The sequence below is a fragment of the Galeopterus variegatus genome, unplaced genomic scaffold (genome assembly GCF_000696425.1).
Source record: "Galeopterus variegatus unplaced genomic scaffold, G_variegatus-3.0.2 Scaffold7987, whole genome shotgun sequence".
NCBI classification, from domain to species: Eukaryota; Metazoa; Chordata; class Mammalia; order Dermoptera; family Cynocephalidae; genus Galeopterus; species Galeopterus variegatus.
In genome coordinates, this window is record NW_007734098.1 from 20,134 (window position 1) to 30,403 (window position 10,270).

Consider the following 10,270-nt stretch of genomic DNA (forward strand, 5'->3'; position numbering starts at 1 on the left):
GCATCTTAAAATCATCAAGCAACAAAACAAGTTATAGTGCATTAAATTTATTACCCCTGATATACGGGGCTCACAACAATAAAGAAAGGTAATTTAATGGACACAAAGTTACAGTTAGCTAACAAAAATCAGTTCTAGTAGTGTACAGTAGTACAACGCATCTATTATTAACAATAATTTATAGTATGTTCTCAAATGGAACAGAGGAGCTCAGATGTTCTCATCACAAAGAAATGATAAAGTTTTACAATGATGAATATGCTAATAACTGATTTAATCATCACATGTTGTACACATGTATTGAAATATAACTGTACCCCATTAATATGTATAATTAATACATTTCAGTTAGAAAATAAGTTCCTTTAAGAAAAAGAATCAGAAACACAAATGGCTTCTGTAAAACTGGCAATAAATGAAAAATCACTCATGAGCCAAATACATTTTTCTTGTGAATCAAGAACACATTAGTTGCTTCACAGGGCTTAGGTACATAGATTTGGTTCTCGAGGACTCATTTAAATCTGAATGTGTGTGTGTGTGTGTGTACATATATGAATGGAAAGATGGAAAGCACTTACAAGGAAAAGCACCCCCAAATTTTTGCCCCTTACCTAAATGGATTTAGAAGTCATGCCAACCACGGTTTTACCAGTACAAAGAAAAGCTGATTCTCAATTTTCTCTAAATAGGTCATTTAGTGTGAAGGTTATATTTCGATGTCCCCTAACTATTCTGCCATAGTTCCAATCCAGGATGATTTTTCAAGAAAAATGTTGAATGCTCATCAACCCTTCACCAGGGAAGATGTGAGTCTAATGGAAAATAAGTGAACTCCACTACGTTCTGACTCTTCGAAGAGTTTGAGAGCTGGTGCCTTCCATCCCTGGTGTTGACAGGGGGGCATGTATGTGTCAATGGCTACTTCTTAACAGGCAGTCATCACTCAGAACTTCTGTATTTGGAGGAACATGAAAAAATAATTTCCGTCAATGTTGAGCAAATAATATACACTGGTTCTCTGGTTAATCAAATGAATGTTGAACTTCAACTAAAGCTCCTTTTCTAAGACAGCATCTAATTTTCCTATTGCAAAGAGACAGTTTGTGTACATCAGCTGGAGATTAGCACTAGTTTAATCATCATTTTTTCATTCGTTAATTTAAAACGTTTTACTGTGCAAGAATACATGTTCATTACAGAAAAATTAGAAAATATAAGTAAGTGAAAAGAACATAATTGAAAGCATTGGTTACCCTCTACCTACTTTAGGAGGATGTTATTCCCTTTTAACTATGTAATATATATATACCCTTTAAATATATAATAGGTAAAATAAAAATTAGGTTAAAAATGAACATAATTGAAAGCATTGGTTACCCTCTACCTACTTTAGGAGGATGTTATTCCCTTTTAACCATGTAATATATATATACCCTTTAAATATATAATAGGTAAAATAAAAATTAGGTTAAAAATGCTCTGAGTAGCTAAACCACTTTGGGTTTTATGGCAATGTAAGTTGGAGGGTGCAACCAAAAGCCCTCATGGGTCCTCTGAATCACAAGGGCAAGCCCATGATATAGAGTAAGATATGGTGATATTTATCAACAGCAATGTCTATATTTTAATGGATCCTAGCAATAAACATAACACTTGTCACATATTTAATAGGTTAAATTTGTGTTAATAGGTTAAATTTGTGTTGTAATATATTGAGATCATACCTGTATACAGGACTTGCTTTGGGTGCAACTGCATTCAACATTCAATAGCAGACTAATAAACACTGTAGCAGAAATGTTTTAAGATCCTCCATTGACTTGTGTTTTACATGATGTTATCTTATTGTAGACATCTGAATTAAAGGTTAACAAACACTACTTAATGGCTTGTCTAGATAAATCTACAGTGCGTGAATACTTGATTCTTACAATTTCTATCGGCTTTAATGCTACACATGCCGTATGATTTGGGTTAAGACACGACTGTAAGTGGGTGATGGCTCTTGACTGACTCTTTTAAGTAATATAAAACAGCACATTTTGTTAGACTTCCTCCAATTAAGTGCATATGCACCATTAAAGCAATCTGTCATCATTTTAACAATATCATTAACATCTACAATATAACTCACAGGGGCTTTGTTCTTCTTTCAAAATTAGTAGCACATACATTTATATCGAAAGCTTGAAATACGGAAACAAATTTAAGAGGCCTTAACTCTAAGTTATACAAATGTTTTTAAATGGATTACATAGAAAATATGGGTTCAGTAATAAAGAAAAGCCCGCAAAAATTATATATGCAGTGAATTGGATTAATGATGTAAAACATACATTTCTTTCAAATGTAGCAATCAAGAAATATGGTTTACTGTACTGCTAAATGTACTTCAGCCAATAAAAATAATCTAAAATTCTGGGCTGTTAAAAGTAAAAATCAGTATATAAATTTATGACTTTTATAAATAAATGATAATTTTCAGTCTTTGGAAACATTTTGGAAAAACTTTTAATTCATAAAAATAATGTGAGTGCCTAATAAAAAAGATAAAATTTTATTAGCAAATGTAGATGGTAATATCCAACTTTAAATTGCTAAAATACATCTTATTTACTACTCTGGCTTCAGCAAATAGATTAGATTCAGTCAATAAGAAATTCAAGAAGAAAGTTTAAGTTCAAAAAACAGAGTGCAGGTTCTGCTGTAGAAAGAGTATGTCTGTCTATATTCACACAGAAGTATATACTATTGTGTAAATATGAATTAGAAACTGGAATTTGTTTACTGTTAACTAAGGTTGTTAACACATATAAAAGCTCTCTTACTTTTGCCAAGTTTTCCTCATTTATAATTACTTTATGAAAAAAATATCAAATGAAACCTAACTAGCAGGATAGAAACATAGTAATCATTTTTTGTATTAAAAAAAAACCACCTTCTTTCTTTGGACTTGACTTGCTCTGACTTGCTCTCTTTTGTATGGCTCTTAGAATAATCTAAAAATCATTTAGTTAGTTGCAGTCATGTCTTTTCTCCCTGAACAGACCATAAATTTCTTTAAAATATTTTTTAAAACTTCTTTAAAGACATAAGATTCATATTCTGTGTATCTACAAAACTCTTCCAGAGGTTCGCTTAGCACCTTGCACATTACAATCGTTAAATAAGTAAGTATCCTGTAATTATTTTACATGTAGCATGTCCGAAATTAATTCACTCTTTCTATCTCAGCAGCTCTTTCTCTTCTGTATTCTTCATCTCCATGAAGTTTCCAACCATCTGGCCTCCCAAGCAAAAAACCTGGGAGTCATCCTTGATTCATGCCCGCTAGTCTCAAATTCAGTCAAAATCCTGTCTCAATTTAAAAATCCTTACATTTCACACATCTGGCTTCTCCTTTCTACCTCCAGCTAACACCTCTTGCTAGGCCGTGGCATCTGTCCCAACAGTTCAGTTGCTCAGTACCTTTCTGATCTTAACACTTGAAGCATATTGAGTCCAAAAATTTAGGAGATAGGACCCAGTACGATCCTTTGAGATTGCGAGAAAATTTTCATTCAGTTCACTCAGTGTGTGTGAATAAATATATCTCAGATTTGCTCCACAGCAACCATTCTGCAACAGCCTTAATCTTCTCTCATTTCTTCCCAGAGTTCTGCCTTTTTTCTAATTATTTCCCTCAGAAGTGACTCAAAATTCATTTCTGATAGAACCAAAATTCTTAATATTGCTTTAAAAATAAACCTAAAACATTAATATACACTACATTAGATTAAGATGAAAAAGAATTTAACTTTGGGAAAAAAATACTATATAAATAGGCAAGGATAATCATTTTAGATTTAAAAGAATATCAACTAAAACCAAATTTGTGCTTTTTTTTCAGTAGAATTTTTTGAGACACAGTGATAAATTTCTGCAAAGCTTTTACTCTAAAAGGTTAATGGCCCTCAACTCAAGTGAAGTCGATTATTTCACTTCATCTTGTACACATGATTTTTCACCCTAAAATAACCACCTTGGTAGAGTAAAATAGAGTCACAATAGTGAATTATTATAGTGTACCAAACTGAGTTAACTGTTTCTAATGCTTTTTTATGTTATATGTAGACAAACAAAATCATATAAAAGAAGTAAGTACATTTTGAATTACCTCTTTTTTTGAAGAAAAATATAGTACATATGCCACTGGAAGTATTGCCCTTAAAGTTTAATGATAAAACAAGTCTACAATTTATTCATTCATTTTCTTTTCTTTTCTTTTTTCGTTTATATATTTTTTGAAACATGATTGATTGTACACATCTGTGGATACAGCATTAAATATTAATACCTGCGTGTAATACATGATCCTCAAATCAGGATAATTAGTATATTTATCATTACACAATGTAATCATTTTTTGTGGCCTTTTACCAATTTCTCCCGAACTCCCCTGCCCCTCCCACTTTCCACCACTAGTGGCCTCAGTTCCATTATCTCTGTTCTCTCCTTTTGAAAGTTCAGCATATTATTGTGACTGTCGTATCTTTCTTTCTTTACTTTTTTATTTGTTTATTCTTTACATTTTATTTATTTTAGATCCCTCTTATGAGTAAGGACATGCAGGGTTTCTCTTTCTGTGCCTGGCTTATTTCATTTAACATTATTTTCTCCAAGTTCATCTGTGTTGCTGCAAATGGCAGAATTTCATTCCTTTTTATGGAAGAGTAGTATTCCATTGGGTATATACACCACATTTTCCTCATCTAGTAATCTGATGATGGACATCTAGGTTGGTTCTAACTCTTCACCAACTTGGGAGTGGAGATATCCCTTAGCTAAGAGTTGATTCCAATTCTTAGCTTAACATGGGAGTGCAGGTATCCCTTCAGTGTGACGATTTCCATTCCTTTGGGTATGCACCCAGCAGTAGGATGGCTGGATCCTATGGCAATAGGGTTTATTATTCAGAAATCTCCAGATGAATCCTATGTAATGTTGAAATGATCACTGAATTCCATATGCTGGTTGCCTTTATTCTGTTTGAGGAACTTCCATACCATTTTCCATAACAGCCCCACTAATTTATAGTCCCACCAATAGTGTAGGAGGGTTCCCCCTTTCTCCACATACTCACCAGCATTTGTCATTCTCTGTCTTTTTGATAATGGCCAGATTGACTGCAGTGAGATGATATATCAGTGTGGTTTTGGTTTGCATTTCCCTGATACTTAGTGATGTTGAGCATTTTTTGTGGGTCTGTTGACCATCTGTATATCCTCCTGTGAGAAATGCCTATTCAGCTCCTTTGCCCATTTTTTAATCAGGTTACGTGTTTTATTTTACTGTTGAGCTATTTGAGTTCCTTGTATATTCTGGATATTAATCCCTTGTCAAATTCATAAGTTGTGTTATTTTACTGTTGAGCTATTTGAGTTCCTTGTATATTCTGGATATTAATCCCTTGTCAAATGCATAAGTTGTATTTTCTCCCATTCTGTAGTTTTTCTTTTTTGCTCTGTTAACTACTTCATTTGCTGTTTAGAAGCTTTTTAGTTAGACTAATCCCATTTGTTTAATTTTGCTTTTTTGCTTGTGCTTTTGGGGTCTTGTTCATAAAGTCTTTGCCCAGTCGTACTTCCTGAAGACTTTCCCCGAATGTTTTCTTTTAGGAGTTTTATAATTTCAGGTCTTATTATAGTTTTCTAAGTTCTTATTTGGTGCAAGCCATTGGACCAGACTTGGCCCACTTGCTGATTCCTGATTTTCTATGACTTGTTAGGAGACAGAACCAGAATAAAGACAACCAGCATACGGAATTCAGTGATCATATCAACATTACATAGGATTCATCTGGAGATTTCTGAACAATAAAACAGGTGTAATGAAAATATCATATGGTTTGGAATCAGAAGACCATAGTCAAAACCATGAGTTAGGCTCACACTATCTATTTGAGGTTTTTAAATTCATTTAAACTCTCCAGTCCTGAGTTTTTTCATTGAGTAAGCACAGATAATTGTAACTAACACTTCCTAAATATTCGATACCTGCATGATACTGTGCACAATTATTGCATTAACCCTCACAAAAATCCTATGAGGCAGTCACTATAATCTTCATTTTATAGATAGGGAATCAAAAGCTCAGACAATAGAGATGCCGAAGGTCAGGAGTTGGTAAGCAGGTGAACCAGGATGTAAACCAAGATGGTCTGACTTTAGGATTACCACACTTTACCATGTACTGTGACACCTATGTCTCTGAGTCATTGTGAGAAGTAAATACGATAATTATGAAAATGCGTGTAATAAACTCTAAAGTGCTATATGAATTATCATTATTTTGTTACTACTATTAATCTACTACTACACTATTAAGTGAAAGTTCTAATGTATTTCAGAGATTGCCACAAACTTTTTAGATTAGCTACTCAGAGAAGTAAGAGAAGTTCCCTTCATATCCCTCTGGTTAAGTGAAGGAAAGGAGGAAGGAATAAAGGAAAATACCGTTACCATTCTTCACGTGCTTTAACATAATATCTCACTGAATTCCAATCAATACTGCCGTGACTTAGGTATTTTATCAATATATAGATGAGAAATCTGAGGCCCAGAGAAATGAGGAATTTACTAAGTTTGCAATACAGAGTAGGGTAGAATATAAACACAGATTCATCTCATGCCAGAGCCAGGTTCTTTTCACTCTATTGTACAGCCTTGTAAAGGAATAGAGGAGTTATCCTTACTAGGAAGCACCCCATTCACTATGTGCAACATTTATTACAATGAATGGTCAAAGAGAGATACACCTACTTAACAAAAAAATGTCCTTATCTGGGATTAAATTATAGGTCTCCTCTCCACGTACACTGTTTTAGGAAACAATGGTGTCTTCTACCCCATTAGAGTAATCAAATTAGAGTCTAAAACATTTTCAAATGGCTATAAGAAAAAAATATGATGAACAAAATTCATTCATAAATGTATCTGAAGGCAAGAGGTAAATCATAGAATTGCATGAGATACTTTTCTAATTTAAGATCAATGACTATCTTATCTGCAGATTAAAGCATATATTAAGAAACTAGCTCCATTCACAATTTTTTAATGACATTGAATTAAGAGAATGAAAAATTTAAATATATGTTTATTTTACACTGTTAGAAAATCAGCTAGACAGCTTTAATAGGTTAATTGTTTTGTTTAATTTACTGACTTTGAACCCAAATCTGTGGGTTTTAAGATAAACTTACAATTTCTGCTTTAAATGAAGTTATTCTTCCCATTGAGAGGGTCATACATGGCAATTTGCATAAACATTTATTTATTTATTTATTTATTTATTCATTCTTCTGCTTTAAATGAAGTTATTCTTCCCATTGAGAGGGTCATACATGGCAATTTGCATAAACCTTTGTTTATTTATTTATTTATTCATTCATTCATTCATTCATTCATTCAACAATAATTTTAACATCTCATATGGGCCAGATCCTCTGGTAGAGGTAAGAGATCCAGAAGAGAGTAATAAAGATGTGGCAGACATGGTTCGCGTTTTCTAAGGGTTTATTTCACTGTCTAGACTTGGGTGTTGAGCTGGGAGAATTGGTATGTGAGCACTTAATAGGGGATATAACTTGGTCTAAAGAGTCAATAAAGCTTTCTGGTGGTAGAAATGCATGAGCTGAAAGCTGAAAATGGTCACAGTGAGACAATGGGAGAGAGGGAAGGTGACATAGTTTAGGTGGAACTCCATAGAGAATAACCAAATTGCACATGGTCTGGTTTCCCATAATAGCTTTGATAAATAACACTCACTAAACCCTGTCCCTTAAATAATAATCAAAGCACTTTGTGGATTTCAGTAAAATTACCAGTGTGTATACAGGAGCCATGCCTAAACAGCATTCTAAACTTTGAGCGATTCAAAGCTTGAACTTTGATTCTACAATATATACTCTTCCAAGCAGGATTGAGCATAACTGTCAATACTAAGTAATTTATCATTATCTGTAAATAATCAGACATCTTGTTCTATTGATTGACATGCCAAGTACTCGATAGCACTAAGTATTATGGTTAATGCAAATAATTATTTTTCTTGTGAGTTTAATTAAGGGTCTTCATATTGATGTAATTAAAACTTCAGTGACATTTCAAATGCATTACCCAAATAAAGTGCCCTAAGATTTACCCAAACAAGATTTATAAGAGATCTAAGAAATGGCAATTTGCATTCTTTTATTCCACACAAGAAATCAAAGTCTGTATGCATGTGTGTATAGGGCTATATTATCAACAAGTATTTCATTATTTTAATGAACAAAATTGTTTACTAATAGAGCTTCCAGATGAGATCTAGGAGCAAATTTTTGTTCAATATTTAAATTTAAGAGTTTTCTTTGCCCATTATCTATCTATTGAGAATTGCAAGTTCCAATTTAATTGAGAATTTCATGTTATTCAGGTGCTTTATAATGAGATTGTTACCCTAAGCCTCTAACAACATTGATTCAACACCTCAGTATACTAAGTTGATATTTTTTACTTACCGCCTTCACACTTAATACAGTGTAATTTTTAAAAAGCAATTGAAGAAGATTATCATTTATTGTTAACTTTGTCCTACGGATGCCTTCTCTGCTTATATCTCTGACATGCAGACATGTCCTATAGAGGACAAAGATAATATTAGCCGTAAGAAAGGAGCCACTTAGCTCTCTGCGATCCAAGTCACATTCCATCTCCATGCCATCCTAGAACAAATTAATTACTATTAGAAAAGAAATTGCTTACTATATTAGATAATTAAACTCATTTTAAAATTACTAATTACATATATACAAACATACATATATACCTACATTTATGTATACACAATATATATAAGTCAACTCAGTAAAAGTCTGCAATTGCCATTTTATTTAGGAAATCAAGGCTTAAAATGGTTAAAAATGGTGTCCTAGGATTTAAACCCAAAGAAATGATCTAAGGTCTGTGATAATAGTCCACATACTACTACTTCTCAGGCATTAAAAAGAAGAGAAAAAGAGTTTCTTTAGCAAGAGAGGTTATCTGATTTTTAAAAATGAATGACAAAAAACAAAATAAAATATAATAAGCTCCCAAAATACTGTCCTGAATCCTACAGGTTCTGAGCAACTCCCACCTGTATTTGGAGAGATCAACAGCAAAGGAAATCCAAACAGCAACTATGAAACTGCATTTTACCTCTGCATACTCAAACTCTGGCCGTAAAGAAATACTTGCATCATAATATTATGAAAACATAGTAAACTCATCATAAGGTCGTTTTATTGAAGGAACAGTTTTTTTCAAATAAAATAGAGATGAAAGAACAGATGTACAATAAAAAGAAACTGCACACTTTATTTGTTCCTATTCTGGTTGCCCACATGGTCTGCTACAAGAATATGTCACTACTTCTTGTTCTGGTTACCTCAGTGCACACCACTAAACAAAATTATTATATCCAGTGGCTATTTTTAACGTAGGCAATGAGTACTTCATTCACAGAGAGTAGTTGAAGATTTCAGTCCTGAACTCATAATCGTTTTTTGGCTGCAATATTCGTGACTATCCAAAAGCCTGATCATAATTTCTGATTCATACAACACTCACTTCCAAATCTTTTTCACATCTATGAACTACATTTATCTTCATGCCTCTGGGAAGTAATTAAGGTTATCTCCACCTTACAAAGAGGGAAACAGAGCCACAATGAAGTGACTACTTATGTATGAAAATAAACACCTCTTTCAGCATTGAAAACTGTTCACGGGGACATCACATACCAGATTCCTGAGTTATCTGCTACTGCAGACATTACTTACAATCAAAAAAGGGCCAACCCAATCCATAGCCAGTGTAGAGCACCTGAAAGTGAGTGAATGAAACCCCAGCAGAAATCCACAAATATCTTTTAATTTAATTGGGTGAGGACCACCGGCACTTTTAGAATTTAGACTAGAGATCACTGTGAGTGGAGATCAGTCAGATTGCAGGGCATTTTCTTCTGCTGCACCCAACCTAGAATGAAAACATGACCATGGCAACTATAGTGAGTTCAAAATATGGCCTCCAAAATCTTCAACACTCCTCCCATCATTTTGCAATTGCTCTTTTTAAAGAATGATGTGTATTCTGTTCCTTCATGCTATCCACTTTTCAGATCATCAGCATATTTTTATATGTCAAGATGTTTTCTGTGTGTTTTGTTTGTTTGTTTGTTTTGCTGTCCCTATTGAGAGATGTCTTTG